The sequence below is a fragment of the Bubalus kerabau genome, chromosome 4 (genome assembly GCF_029407905.1).
Source record: "Bubalus kerabau isolate K-KA32 ecotype Philippines breed swamp buffalo chromosome 4, PCC_UOA_SB_1v2, whole genome shotgun sequence".
NCBI lineage: Eukaryota > Metazoa > Chordata > Mammalia > Artiodactyla > Bovidae > Bubalus > Bubalus kerabau.
In genome coordinates, this window is record NC_073627.1 from 125,247,024 (window position 1) to 125,263,588 (window position 16,565).

Below are 16,565 nucleotides of genomic sequence, written 5' to 3' on the forward strand. Positions count from 1 at the left end.
TCTACATATGGAGGTTGGCTCCAGTGCCGATATCTGAAAGTGACAAGCAGCAAAGACTGGAGAAGAGGGAAGCTGGGTATGCAGAGCCGAGAAAAAAGATGCACCAAAGTGTCAATTATATCCTTTCACAAATCATGCTTTACTGAAAACCCTCCTTCATCCAAGCTGGCCATGGGTAATACAGCTTTTCTCAGAAAGCCCAAGACAATTTGTCTGTTTTCCTTATGGCCAAATGAAAGCATATTAGGGAACTAGAATACCCTGGAAGTCAAGAAAATAGCCCCTTGGGATAAAGACATCCAGCTCTATTTCAGAAAGAGAGAAACAAAGAGAGGACACACACAGTGCACACCAGAGCCTCTGCTGAACTGGCTCTGAAAGAAGAGGATAATCATCTGGGGAGGAGAGGCAGTGCATCCCCCACAACAGTGAGCCATATTAACATGGACTTTTTCATGTTATGACACGCCATAGTGTTCTTGCCTGGAGAATCCCAGGGAGGGCAGAGCCTGGTGGGCTGCCGTCTCTGGGGTCACACAGAGTCAGATATGACTGAAGCGACTTAGCAGCAGCAGCAGTACTAATAGTTGATAGTTTTCTTCACCCACTCTTATCCCACCCCAGGTGAAAATAAAGAGTACATGGCCAGTTCACTTGAATGTTTATGCTACTCTTTAAGTTTTTTCAGCAAAGAGATTGTTCCAGGTTTCTGGATGGCCATTCAGGCTAAGTGTACTGCAAAACTATCCATTCAGTGGCACCAGAACCCATGACACATTAAGAAACATCTTTAAACTTTGGCATTATTTCCATGAAAGCCTAATGTGCTGCAGAATTCAAAAATGTTTTTTCCCTTCTGCAAAATGTTTGCAAATAGTGTAGGAATTATTACTCCATTGTATCCACTAGGAAACTGAGGCACTGATTAAGTGACAAATCCATTAGAGGAGCTATACCAACTCATGCTTTGAAATAGTACCTCATTACATGGAGGCTAACTTTGAATATGAATAGTTGGAGATGTCACCTTGTGTTGCGTCTAAGCAGCTACATCCCATACAGTGCTCACCAGTTTTCTGGTTTGGGGATTTTGATCTCCTACATCATACAAACCTGTATTTTTTAAATCATATTTCTATTTGCTGCTTTCATTTTAAAATGTAATCCCAGTTCTCTGAAGGAACAGAAAATTCTAGTGTGAAATAGATAATAACAGTTTTTAATAATCATTACTCATAAAATCTCAAGTGGCTTTGGTGGGCATCTGGTCGTCATTAAGAGGATTGCATTTATCAGACAAGTCATTTTGCTTAATTAGGTGGCTAACTGGCAGGGCCTTTCTTACTGAAAAAGCATTACAATCATCTGCAAAAGCCTCAAGAAGTCCTTGATTGGATCATTTTGTCATTGTTTTACTGGATATCATTAAATTCCCACTTGCAACCCCTAAGAGCTAATTCAAGTTTCAGGATACTGCACAAAGCTCACATAACCAACTAGTCAATTTAAATTGAGGACAACTTAACTAAAAACAATAAAATGAATCAGTATCTCAGGTCCTACTTCACACAGTGGAATTCATGCTTTGGTGTGATGTTTAAGTATGGCCAATTCCTCATATCCATGCAAGTCTAAATCTTAGAACAAGTGTAGCCTAATAACTTAAGAATGCTCAATCAGCAAGCTCCAAGTCATCCTTAGGTACAGCAAGAGCTTCAGAGATTACATCATGTGTTTTGACTGGTCAGACACTTAATTGTTCTTTCATGCAGAGACTAATAAGCAACAATTCCATGATATGTTCATTTTTTCATATACATAAAAAAGAAAAAAAGAGAAAGAATGTCTCAAAGGTTTAAAAGAAAAAGTCATCTAAACTATTTTAAAAGAGATTAGCCCTGGAGTAAATGAGTAAGGTAAAATGATTGATTTAAGTGGATAATCTAAGCTAAAAATCTGGAAAGTAATATCTTACTTCACCGATACTAGGGGTTCTGACAATTTAATAGGCAGTTCAAGCCTTTCTCTTCTGGTGATGTCCTTTTACCTTATCCCTGGATAGGAAGCTGAACTCCAATCTTTGTATTGAAGTATCCCCCAAGAATCCTGTAGAGGCTGCCCACAGCTCACAGGTCTAATAACTCTATCAGGGAGGAAGAAACAGTAATAATTGGATCCCATGAGCCTCTATTTACAATAGTCAAGGAATGTAAGATAAACCAATTGGGCTGTGTGGCCAGGCAACCAGACTTCGAAACACTATTTGGTAGGAAATAGCCAGAGAAACAAGAAGGCGTGTTGGCCCCAGGGACTTTATACCGCACAGAAGTGGCTATGAGTGCGCATGCAAGCTCCTATAATGGAGAGATTCCAGGCAGCTTTTCCATCCTGTGAACGCTTGCTTACAGTGAAGGAAGATGTTATAACCTACACCTTAGACAGACCTTTTCTTAAAGTTTGTGACCTGCTGAAGCCAAAAACTAGATGACCTGCTCTCGTATTAAATTGTCTTACATAAGCTACATTGTCATCTGAGTTAAATCCACCCATTCTAGTCCAGTTTTAGTTCACTGATTCCTAAAGTGTTGATGTTCACTCTAGCCATCTCCTGTTTGACCACTTTCAGTTTACCTTGATTCATAGACCTAACATTCCAGGTTCCTATGCAATATTGTTCTTTACAGCACCAGACTTTAACTGAGATGACCATTATATCTACTACTGTGGGCAATAATCCTTTAGAAGAAAAGGAGTAGCCCTCGTAGTCAACAAAAGAGTCTGAAATGCAGTTCAGTTCAGTTCAGTTCAGTCGCTCAGTCATGTCCGACTCTTTGCAACCCCATGAACTGCAGCACACCAGGCCTCCCTGTCCATCACCAACTCCCAGAGTTCATTCAGACTCACGTCCATCGAGTCAGTGATGCCATCCAGCCATCTCATCCTCTGTCATCCCCTTCTCCTCCTGCCCCCAATCTCTCCCAGCATCAGAGTCTTTTCCAATGAGTCAACTCTTCACACGAGGTGGCCCAAGTACTGGAGTTTCAGCTTTAGCATCATTGCTTCCAAAGAAATCCCAGAGCTGATCTCCTTCAGAATGGACTGGTTGGATCTCCTTGCAGTACTTGGATGCAATCTCAAAAATGACAGAAAGATCTCTGTTCTTTTCCAAGGCAAACCATTCAATATCAAAGTAATCCAAGTCTGTGCCCCAACCAGTAATGCTGAAGAAGCTGAAGATGAACAGTTCTATGAGACTAAAAACAGCTGACCTTTTCATTATAGAGGAATGGAATGCAAAAGTAGGAAGTCAAGAGATACTGGGAGTAACAGGAAGATTTGGCCTTGGAGTACAAAATGAATCAGGGCAAAGGCTAATAGAGTTTTCCCAAGAGAACGCACTGCTCATAGCAAATACCCTCTTCCAATGACACAGAGAAGACTCTATGCATGGACATCACCAATGGTCAATACTGAAATCAGATTGATTATATTCTTTGCAGATAAAGATGGAGAAGCTCCAACAGTCAGCAAAAAAAAAAAAAAAAAGACTGGGAGCTGACTGTGGCTCATACCATGAACTCCTTATTGCAAAATTCAGACTTAAACTGAAGAAAGTAGGGAAAACCACTAGACCATGCAGGTATGACCTAAATCAAATCCCTTACGATTCCACAGTGGAAGTGAGAAATAGATTTAAGGGACTAGATCTGAGAGACATAGTGCCTGAAGAACTATGGATGGAGGTTCATGACATGGAATAGGAGGCAGGGACCAAGACCATCCCCAAGAAAAAGAAGTGCAAAAAGGCAAAATGGTTGTCTGAGGAGGCCTTACAAATAGTTGAGAAAATAAGAGACATGAAAGGCAAAGGAAAAATGGAAAGATATACCCATTTGAATGCAGAGTTCCAAAGAATAGCAAGGAGAGATAAGAAAGACTTCCTCAATGATCAGTGCAAAGAAATAGAAGAAACAATAGAATGGGAAAGACTAGAGAACTCTTCAAGAAAATTAGAAATACCAAGGGAACATGTCATGCAAAGATGGGCACAATAAAGGACAGAAATGGTATGAACCTAACAGAGGTAGAAGATAGTAAGGAGGTGGCAAGAATACACAGAAGAACTATACAAAAAAGATCTTCATGACCCAGAGAACCATGATGGTATGATAACTTACCTAGAGCCAGACACCCTGGAATGTGAAATCAAGTGGGCCTTAGGAAGCATCACTATGAACAAAGCTAGTAGAGATGATAGAATTCCAGTTGAGCTATTTAAAATCCTAAAAGATGATGCTGTGAAAGTGCTGCACTCAATACACCAGAAAATTTGGAAAACTCAGCAGTGACCACAGGACTGGAAAAGGTCACTTTTCATTCCAGTCCCAAAGAAAGTGAAGTCATTCAGTCATGTCCGACTCTTTGCGATTCCATGGACTGTAGTCTACCAGGCTTCTCTGTCCATGGGATTTTCCAGGCAAGAGTACTGGAGTAGGTTGCCATTTCCTTCTCCAGGGGATCTTCCTGACCCAAGGATGGAACCCAGGTCTCCTGCATTGCAGGCAGAAGCTTCACCATCTGAGCCATCAGGGAAACCCAAAGAAAGGCAATGCCAAAGAATGTTCAAACCAGCACACAATTGCACTCAATCTCACACGCTACCAAAGTAATGCTCAAAATTCTCCAACCCAGGCTTCAGCAATATGTGGACCATGAACTTCCAGATGTTCAAGCTGGTTTTAGAAAAGGCAGAGGAACCAGAGATCAAATTGCCAACATCCATTGGATCATCGAAAAAGCAAGAGAGTTCCAGAAAAACATCTGCTTTATTGACTACACCAAAGCTTTTGACTGTGTGGATCACAACAAACTCTGGAAAATTCTTCAAGAGATGAGAACATCAGACCACATGACCTGCCTCCTGAGAAATCTGTATGCAGGTCAGGAAGCAACAGGAAGCAACAAAGGAAGAACTGGACATGGAACATACTGGTCCAAATTGGGAAAGGAATACATCAAGGCTGTATATTGTCACCATGCTTATTTAACTTATATGCAGAGTATATCATGTGAAATGCCAGGCCTCGTGATGCACAAGCTGGAATCAAGATTGCTGGGTGAAATATCAGTAATGTCAAATACGCAGATGACACCACCCTTATGGCAGAAAGTGAAGAAAAACTAAAGAGCTAGAACTTTCACTAGAACTTACTCAAACTCATGTCTATTGAGTCAGTGATGCCATCCAGCCATCTCATCCTCTGTCATCCCCTTCTCCCCCCGCCTTCAATCTTTCCCAGCATCAGGGTCTTTTCAAATAAGTCAGTTCTTTGCATCAGGTAGCCAAAGTATTGGAGTTTCGCTCTTGATAAAAATGAAAGAAGAGAGTGAAAAAGCTGAATTAAAATTCAACCTTCAGAAAACTGAGATCATGGCATTCGCCCCCATCAATTCATAGCAAATAGACTGGGAAACAATGGAAACAGTGACTGCCTTTATATTTTGGGTCTCCAAAATCACTGCAGATGGTGACTGCCAACATGAAATTAAATGACACTTGCTCCTTGGAAGAAAAGCTATGACCAACTTAGACAGCATACTGAAAGCAGAGACATTACTTTGCCAACAAAGGTCCATCTAGTCAAAGCTATGGTTTTTCCAGTAGTTGTGTATGAATGTGAGAGTTGGACTATAAAGAATTTGAGCGCCAAAGAATTGATGCTTTTGAACTGTGGTGTTGGAGAAGACTCTTGAGAGTCCCCTCTCAGAGAGAGTCTCTACTCTGCAAGGAGATCCAACTAGTCCATCCTAAAGGAAATCAGTCCTGAATATTAACTGGAAGAACTGATGCTGAAGCTGTAACTCCAATACTTTGGCCACCTGATGCAAAGAACTGACTTATTTGAAAAGACCCTGATGCTGGGAAAGATTGAAGGCGGGGGGAGAAGGGGATGACAGAGGATGAGATGGCTGGATGGCATCACTGACTCAGTAGACATGAGTTTGAGTAAGTTCTAGGAGCTGGTGATGGACAGGGAAGCCTGGCGTGCTGTGGTCCATGGGGTTGCAAAGAGTCAGACACAACTGAGCAACTGAACAGAGCTGAAGCTACATTGTCCTCTATATATGCTGGATTTTTTTTTCAGTATTTTCCTCATCATTTTTCCTTCTCACATATAAAGTTGACTGGCATTTTACAGATATCAGATTGTGAAGTTTTCCTTATAATTAATTTATGTGCAAAACAATATGATCCTGGAAAAATGAGAGAATTTATAGATTTTATCAAATTATATTAACCTAATTTATTTTTAAATAGCAGGTAGATAGGATAATAGGATAGACTTTGGCATATAATAAACATATTTATGGAAAAGAAACCACAGAACTCATGGGTCTTGGTTCAAAATACCCTCTGTGTCTTAGTCTTTGGTTGGCAGATCTAAATAGAGTAGGCTAAGAGCCCTAGTCTCTTATTCAGATTGCTACCAACTACTTGTGTATTTGGGTAGGTTGGAAGTATTTTGGTCTTCAGGTTTCTTGATCTATAAAATGTAGGGGTTAGAATCCAGAGGGATTTATTTTTGTTGCAGCATCTATTTTTTTTGAACATTGCTGTTGTTCATTTGCTAAGTCACGTCTGACTCTTTGTGGCCCCATGGACTGCAGCACACCAGGCTTCCCTGTCTTTCACTATCTCCCAGAGTTTGCTCAAACTCATGTCCATCGAGTCATTGATGCTATCCAACCATCTCATCCTCTGTCACCCCCTTCTCCTCCTGCCCTCAGTCTTTCCCAGCATCAAGGTCTTTTCCAATTGTTGACCATAGTCTGTAATAAACTAAAATGTTCTCTATAGTAGAAAGGGATTTTGTTTAAAACATTATAAAGAACAATGTTAAGTAGCAACCACAGAATGCTGATTATGAAGTGTGATAAAGAGAAATAATCATCATAAACACCATATATTGAACTCCTCTCAAAGGAGATGACCTCTGTCAAGGTTTCAATGGGCTTATTGGTATAATGGAGCCAATAGACTATTATTTAAATCTCATATGGGCTTTCACCATTTCTGCCTTTTCAGATGGCTGGTTTAATCTATATCATGGAAAGGTGGGTGAATAAATCTACTCTTTTTCCCTCTTTCAAAGACCGATAGAGGAGAAGACCTGGAAAGATTGACAAAAAGTGTCTTCCAGAGTTGCAAAGATACAAATAGCTTAGAGGTATTGATGAGTCATTAAGAAAGTTCATTAGGTCTAGTTTCAAATGAAAGGAAGGATAATAAGCTAAGAAAAAAGTGTCTTCCCAAAGGATCCTGTTTTGCAGGAGTCAGAAAAATGGAATGAGGGCAATGTAAAGAACATACAGAACTAAAGAACTTTCCAAGCCATGGAGGTATGTAAAGCCCCCTCACCTGCCCAACCTATGAGCTGAAGGGCTCAAGTTCTACAGCATCAGAATGGAGTCAGTGTAGAGGACAATTATCAGATATGAAGAATTAGGGAGATTCATCCAAAGCTGAACCTCAGACACAGAACTAACAGGATAGTAGCACTCTGTGAAGTTCCCAAGAAATTAAGGATGGCTTTGCCCTTCATATACAACAAGGAATAGAAGCATAGAACTTGTCTTTAAATCTAAAAGTGTAAGAAGATCTCAAACCTGGAGATATTTTATCCCCAAATCTTGCAGCAATCCAATAAACGACATATTGTCATCCCTGTCTTATATCTTTCTATTCCATAATGGTCCAAGTAAGAGAGTAACACTGTTTCCTAAAGAAAAACAAAGAGGTTTGGGGGCTTTTGATTGCTTTTCATGTCGATCAAAAAGCCACAACCTTGACTAAATGACATCTAAGATTATTGTTTGGGAGAGAGGTGACATAATGACGGTACCCACCATTAACTTCCCAAACTGAGTGAGTCTAATAGAAGCAAGTAAGAATGCTCTGTCTGTACCTAGATGGGAATTAGAGAGTAGAATTTCAGATGACCATTTTAAAGGGGTTTCTCACTTCTTTGACTCTCTAACCCGAGCAACACAATTCCATCTGTGGTAACTGGGTGCAGAATATCTATGGGCTATATTTTGGTTCTGCCAGGGTTCCCAAAAACATCTGGAGATGTGGGCACTTTTGGTTGATTATAAAACAGAAGCAGTACTCAAAGGAAAACCTCCCCTCACGTTTCTTTAGTATTCTCTTTTACTTATTCTGTTTTTGTACAAAGTTATTTTTACAAGTAATTTAAGTAAATTAACAGTTTCAGAGGATTCATGATCCCATCAGATAAATTTTCCCTCCCAATACCATCCTGGTGCCTTTAGATGTATTATATTTCATATGGAGGATCAAAGCAAACCTACTAATTAGTTCCTCAAGGCGTTTGTGTATAGCATCAATTCTAGTATTGAAACTTTTGTTTATAAAACACTTCATTGCATATAGGGGTGAAAATGCTGACAAAATGGGACGAGGTTTGTCTGGCCTTCATACATAAGGAAATGGCAACCCACTCCAGTGTTCTTGCCTGGAGAATCCCAGGGACGGGGAAGCCTGGTGGGCTACCGTCTATGGGGTCGCACAGAGTCAGACACGACTGAAGCGACTTAGCAGCAGCAGCAGCATACATTTTTAAGCTTTTTCCCTTTGTTTGGAATATCTAGTCAGAATTCAGGAGGAATTCCATGTCCTTGACAAGGAATGAAACTAACCGGCCCATTATGAGCTCAACGTTGGCACTTAGCATTAATGATTCTAATCTACTGAATTATCTGCTTTTGAAGACAGAGTTGATGAATAAAAGTACATACTCTTATTAAAGAAATAGGCAAAATGAAACCAGTTTCATTTATGCTAGACTCCTAGGGTTATAGATGAAATGATTTTTTTTTCCCTAACCTTAAAAGTATTAGAAGCTTGCCAGAGAAAATTTAAGAAAAATGTTTTTTAAAAAGCCATCTTTTACAATAACACTTTGGTACATTTTTTATATGTTTTTCATATATTCAGTATTTGAAAGCATGCTTTATATGCAAATAAATGTACTTTTTTTAACATATCATTTAAAAGAATCATGTTATAAATTCTCCCCAAAGGTAATTTCAAGAGACAAAATAAATTCCTTATTGTGTAGATAAACCATGTTTAATGTGGATGGTCGACAATGAGTAAACGATTTTAATTATTTTTTTTTTTACTAAGTAAAACATCACATGGGGTGACATTTAATAATATCAAGTGTAATGTGTAATGTTTCTTTTGAACACAGTGATAAAAATTACTTAATGGAGTTATAGTGCTCTTTTCATAAAAATTTGGGAAGGAAAGCAGAGAGGCGTGATGTTCTTTTGAGGCATGACAGTCGTACCTTTTGAATATGTATGTCTGTCTATGCTTCGCATATAACCCTAATCAGAACAAGCAAAACAAAACAAAACAAAGAAACATATTCCTTCTGTTACTGTAACAATGGAGATGACCAGGGGATGAGAAGAGGCTGTTGTTGGGCTCTGAGCTCATAAACAGTCTCTTTTTCTGTTGTATCCCTTTTATGCATTACTGTTTCCAACTAGATCCTAGTACAGTTATACTGTGACCCACATATTTGTGTTCCTTTTGGCCTGCCCAGCTCTAGTGAGAAGGTCACTGCCACTTCTTTGATTTCTTTGAGAAGGGACTGCAACTATCTTCTCCGGCCTCTCAGTGGTTCTCATAGCTGTTATATTACAGAAGCTGTGGGAGTCAGTAGTTATGTTGTTTTTCTCGTAGACTATAAAAATCTTTTTTCAGGTGTCATTTTTCCTTTCTCACTTATTTTTTCCCACATAACTTTCTAGTTGATGGGTCATTTTCACCCTACAACAGTTTCTGGTGTTGTGTTTTCTTCTCAGATCATTTTGTTAATTTTTTAATGGTTTAACAATGAAGGAAACTCTTTGCCTTGCTACTGACTCCACCAGAATCTCAGGAATCTCCCTGAGTCTCAGAAGGGGACACCGACAGTTACTACTTAGAAGGCCAGCCATTCAAAGGCATGAGGCCAAAAGCCTTGCCCTAGCATTGAAATGTTGTTCTGCTAATGTGTACCTCCTGCCCAGTATTTCTTATTAATAAGGCACTAAATAGGGGGCAATCGGTGTTTCTATTGCCAAAAGAAAACGTCTCTCTTTTAATTAATCAATGTAAATGGACTTTTACTGGAAAATAGAAGGGAAGTGTTTCTAGAACTCAGAATATAATGTTACATCAGGGAATACCATGCCCTCTTTTTATTTTAAAGCAGATTTTTTTTTTTTAATGCAGAGACACTAGGTCTGGACTGACAGAGTTCACAAATTATTGCAGAACAGGTGCTTTTTTGTAAACTCAAGACTTTTGTTTCCCAGTTCACTTTTACTACAACTCATTTGCATTCAATCTGGTGGGAGCTCTGATCAAGCAAATTATCTGGGTGAAGCAATTTATGAAACAAGAAATAACTTACAGTCAAACTTCGCTTCTTCCTTATTTCTATTTATCTTTCCCTCATGGACTGATGCAATTATCACTTAGCCAGGGCCTGGCATAAATATTGATCAGAACAGCAACACTACAAAATTACTCTTTGGCATGGCTTCAGTTCAACTTCTCGTTAGTAACTTTCCTTATGCAAACATGAACTCTCCTCTCATTTCTTAAGTACCTTTTTGCTTCAGGTTTTCTCTCAAGACAGTCTAATTTACAATTGACCCATCTGGATTGATCCAAAGCGACCTAATTTTCCCTCCATTGTCACATAATCTATTGTTGAATGTAGACATTTATACACTCTTATACACTGTGTAAACCAAAGGAGCTGACTTTATTAAGGCAAATCAAGAGGAGCTGGGTTTTCAACAAGTGGGCTGAGCACAACCATTTGTCTTCTCTCTCTTCTCTAAATCCATAATGGTAACTCCTAAGAGTGACAGGAGCCAGCATGAAGATCTCTGCCAACAAAATGCTATAAAGAAATTCTCGGCGTGTGGGACCTCTAAAAATGTGAATCAGATTGGATCAGATTTTTCATCAGAATAAATACAAGCTAAAAACAGCAATTCTGTCCTTCAAACTTTGAAAGTAAAATTATTTAGAACATGTAATTCTAAATTTCACCAATTTCTAGATGGATCAGTTCAGCTCAGTTCAGTTGCTCAGTCGTGTCTGACTCTGCAACTCTATGGGATGCAGCATGCCAGGCTTCTCTGTCCATTACCAACTCCTGGAGCCTACTCAAACTCATGTCCATCATGTTGACGATGCCATCCAATCATCTCATCCTCTGTCATCCCCTTCTCCTCCCGCCCTCAATATTTCCCAGCATCAGGGTCTTTTCAAATGAGTCAGCTCTTCACATCAGGTGGCCAAAGTATTGGAGTTTCAGCTTCAACATCAGTCCTTCCAGTTAATATTCAGGAGTGATTTCCTTTAGGATGGACTGGTTGAATCTCCTTGAAGTCCCAGGGACTCTCAAGAGTCTTCTCCAACACTACAGTTCAAAAGCATCAATTCTTCACTGCTCAGCTTTCTTTATAGTCCAACTCTCACATCCATACATGACTACTGGAAAAACCATAGCCTTGACTAGATGGACCTTTGTTGGCAAAGTAATGTCTCTGCTTTTTAACATGCCGTCTAGGTCGGTCATAACTTTCCTTCCAAGGAGTAAGCATCTTTTTTTTTTTTTTTTTGCATCTTTTAATTTCATGGCTGCAATCACCATCTGCAGTGATTTTCGAGTCCCCAAAAATAAAATCTGCCACTGTTTCCATTGTTTCTCCATCTATTTGCCATGAAGTGATGGGACCAGATGCCATGATCTTAGTTTTCTGAATGTTGAGCTTTAAGCCAACTTTTTCACTCTCCTCTTTCACTTGCAACAAGATGCTCTTTAGTTCTTTATCACTTTCTGCCATAAGGGTGGTGTCATCTACATATCTGAGGTTATTGATATTTGTCCCAGCAATCTTGATTCCAGCTTGTGCTTCATCCAGCCCAGCATTTCTCATGATGTACTCTACATATAAGTTAAATAAACAGGGTGACAATATACAGCCTTGACGTACTCCTTTTCCTATTTGGAGCCAGTCTGTTGTTCTATGTCCAGTTCTCACTGTTGCTTCCTGACCTGCATACAGGTTTCTCAAGAGGCAGGTCAGGTGGTCTGGTATTCCCATCTCTTTCAGAATTTTCCACAGTTTGTTGTGATCCACACAGTCAAAGGGGTTGGCATAGTCAATAAGGCAGAAATAGATGTTGTTCTGGAATTCCCTTGCTTCTTTGATGATGCAGCAGATGTTGGCAATTTGATCTGTGGTTCCTCTGCCTTTTCTAAATCCAGCTTGAACACCTGAAAGTTCACAGTTCATGTATTGTTGAAGCCTGGCTTGGAGAATGAGGGCAAAAAGACATTCTTTTCAATAAGGCATCATGTTAAAAAATTACTTCTCTGGAACCCTTTTTGAAGAGAATACTTTGAGTTGTTGAACTCCTCCTAATATCTTCCCTACCTCTTCCTGTTGTTACAAATGTTAGGATTTCCTCTTTTGGCATGTTTATTTTGCTCCAATTGCTGACCCTTTATTTGATTGCATGAGTTCTCCTTGAAATGCAATCCCCTGGGGTGTTCTGCTGACTGAGGCTCTTTCCTTCTTCTGTCTTGCTCTGAAATACTTTGTCATCCCAGTTCTGCCATAGCCAGGGCAAGGACAGAACATGAGTTCTCACAAATAGAAAAGCCAGTAAAGAGGGTTAATGGGAAGCCCATTTATTTGTTTCTTTATAAAATGATAAGAGTGAAAGCAGGGGCAGGATGGGCAGGGGGGTAAGAGCAGATATTAAGCTTTCATCAGGGAAAGAAAAATTCCCTGAAATCAACTATTTGATAATATGAGTATTTGGCAAGTTGACCATCACATTAGATCAGTAAATCAGTAGGATTCAAGTAAAATATCTTCAAAAAAATAAAAATATTTTAGGAAAATACAAAATGAATAAGAAATGAGGTTATTTGGGGATATGATGAGAAAGGTATATGTATCATCTCCCAAGGAAAACAGCAATCAAACTCCAGGGGAGGAAAAGACTATACAAGAAAAGTGTAGAGCCAATATGAATCTGAAATTCAGCATGGTTTTAAACAATGTATACGGTTAGGAAAAAAAGGAAAGGAAAATTCGTTTGATCTTCACACAAAGGACATTCTTGGTTGATTGGTATGAGGTGAGGGATGGGGTGGCACGGGAACCATTAGAAAAGGAAATTTTATAACAGCACACCATGAGAAAATGCGAAAAGCAGAGAGGGTGAACTTCAAGTATGAGGAGGACATGCCTCCATCTTTCTGTAATTCTTGCCACTTTTCCTTCCTCTGTCAGCTGAACTTTAACACTAGTTTTCTCCTCAACTGTGAGGTGGTTGCCTGTATCAATGGAGCCTTGTGAGAGGGGCTTCCTACAGTCAATGAACTTTGCACTCACTGGACAATCTGAACCTATTCTCATGATCAGATGCCATGTGTTAGTTGGTCTGAATATAAATTGTCCCAGTAGAACAGAAGTTACTTGAGTGAGGACAAGTCTACCCAAACCCCTGGCTGCTGTGCCATGAGAAGGGGGTAGGACGGATTTGCAGGAGGCAAGTTCAGTTCAGTTCAGTTGCTCAGTCGTGTCTGACTCTTTGCAACCCCATGGACTGCAGCATGCCAGGCTTCTCTGTCCATTACCAACTCCCAGAGCCTACTCAAATTCATGTCCATTGTGTCAATGATGCCATCCAACCATCTCATCCTGTGTCATCCCCTTCTCTTCCTGCCCTCAATCTTTCCTAGCATCAGGGTCTTATCAAATGAGTCAGTTATTCACATCAGGTGGCCAAATTTTTAGAGTTTCAACTTCAGCATCACTCCTTCCAGTTAATATTCAGGACTGATTTCCTTTAGGATGGGCTAGTTGGATCTCCTTGAAGTCCAAGGGACTCTCAAGAGTCATCTCCAACAACACAGTTCAAAAGCGTCAATTCTTTGACACTCAGCTTTCTTTATAGCCCAACTCTCACATCCATACATGACTACTGGAAAATCTGTAGCTTTTTTTTTTTTTTGCTTTTCTTTTTTTATTTTATTTTATTTTTAAACTTTACATAATTGTATTAGTTTTGTTGCCAAAGAAATGTCTCTGCTTTTTTTTTTTTTTTCTATTGGAGGCTACTTACTTTATAGTACTGTGATGGTTTTGGCCACACATTCACATGAATCAGCCATGGGTGTACATGTGTTCCCCGTCCTAGACCCCCCTCCCACCTCACTCCCCATCCCATCCCTCAGGGGCATCCAAGTGCACCAGCCCTGAGCACCCTACCTCATGCATCAAACATGGACTGGCGATCTATCTCAATATGATAATATACATGTTTCAATGTTATTCTCTCAAATCATCCCACCCTCGCCTTCTCCCACAGAGTTCAAAAGTCCGTTCTTTACATCTGTGTCTCTTTTGCTGTCTCACATGTAGGGTCATCATTACCATCTTTCTAAATTCCATATATATGTGTTAGTATACTGTATTGGTGTTTTTCTTTCTGACTTCATTCTGTATAATAGGCTCCACTTTCATCCACCTCATTAGAACTGATTCAAATGAATTCTTTTTAATGGTTGAGTAATATTCCATTGTGTATATGTACCACAGCTTTCTTATCTATTCGTATGCCGATGGACATCTAGGTTGCTTCCATGTCCTGGCTATTGTAAACAGTGCTGCGATGAACATTGGGGTACATGTGTTTCTTTCATTTCTGGTTTCCTTGGTGTGTATGCCCAGCAGTGGGATTGCTGGGTTGTATGGCAGTTCTAGTTCCAGTTTTTTAAGGAATCTCCACACTGTTCTCCATAGTGGCTGTAATAGTTTGCATTCCCATGAACAGTGTAAGAGGGTTCCGCTTTCTCCACACCTTCTCCAGCATTTATTGTTTATGTACTTTTTGATAGCAGCCATTCTGACCAGCGTGAGATGGTACCTCATTGTGGTTTTGATTTGCAGTTCTCTGATAATGAATGATGTTGAGCATTTTTTAATGTGTGTGTCTCTGCTTTTTAATATGCTGACTGGGTTGGTTATAGCTTTTCTTCCAAGGAGCAAGAGTCTTTTAATTTCATGGCAGCAGTCACCATCTGCAGTGATTTTCAAGCCCCCAAAAATAAAGTCTGTCACTGTTTCCATTGTTTCTCCATTTATTTGCCATGAAGTGATGGGACCAGATGCCATGATCTTAGTTTTCTGAATGTTGAGCTTTAAGCCAGCTTTTTCACTCTCCTCTTTCACTTTCATCAAGAGGCTCTTTAGTTCTTTATCACTTTCTGCCATAAGGGTGGTGTCATCTGCATATCTGGGGTTATTGATATTCCTCCTAGCAATCTTAATTCCAGCTTGTGTTTCATCCAGCCCAGGGTTTCTCATGATGTACTCCGCATAGAAGTTAAATAAGCAGGATGACAATATAATGCTTTGATGTACTCCTTTTCCTATTTGGAGCCAGTCTGTTGTTCCATGTCCAGTTCTCACTGTTGCTTCCTGACCTGCATACAGATTTCTTAGGAGGCAGCTCAGGTGGTCTGGTATTCCCATGTCTTGAAGAATTTTCCACAGTTTGTTGTGATTCACACAGTCAAAGGCTTTGGCGCAGTCAATAAAACAGAAGTAGATGTTGTTTTGGAACTCTCTTGCTTTTTTGATGATCCAAAGGATGTTGGCAATTTGATCTCTGGTTCCTCTGACTTTTCTAAATCCAACTTGAACATCTGGAAGTTAATGGTTCATGTACTATTGAAACCTGAATTTGAAAATTTTGATCATTACTTTGCCAGCGTGTGAGATGAGTGCAATTGTGCAGTAGTTTGAACATTCTTTGGCATTACCTTTCTTTGGAACTGGAATGAAAAATGACCTTTTCCAGTCCTCTGGCCCCTGCTGAGCTTTCCAAATTTGCTGGCATACTAAGTGCAGCACTTTCACAGCATCATCTTTTACAATTTGAAATAGCTCAACTGGAATTTCATCACTTCCACTAGCTTTGTTTATAGTGATGCTTCTTAAGGCCCACTTGACTTCACATTCCAGGATGTCTGGCTCTAGGTGAGTAATCACACCATCGTGATTATCTGGGTCATGAGGATCTTTTTTGTATAGTTCTTCTCTGTATTCTTGCCACCTCTTCTTACTATCTTGTGCTTTTGTTAGGTTCATACCATTTCTGTCCTTTATTGTGCCCATCTTTGCATGAAATGTTCCCTTGGCATCTCTAATTTTCTTGAAGAGATCCTTAGTCTTTCCCATTCTATTGTTTTCCTCTATTTCTTTGCATTGATCACTGAGGAAGGCTTTCTTATCTCTCCTAGTTCTTCTTTGGAACTCTGCATTCAAATGGGTATATCGTTCCTTTTTTCCCTTGTCTTTTGCTTCTCTTATTTTCTCAGTTATTTGTAAGGCCTCCTCAGACAACCATTTTGAAGGAGGCAAACACAACATTAATAATTTCATAC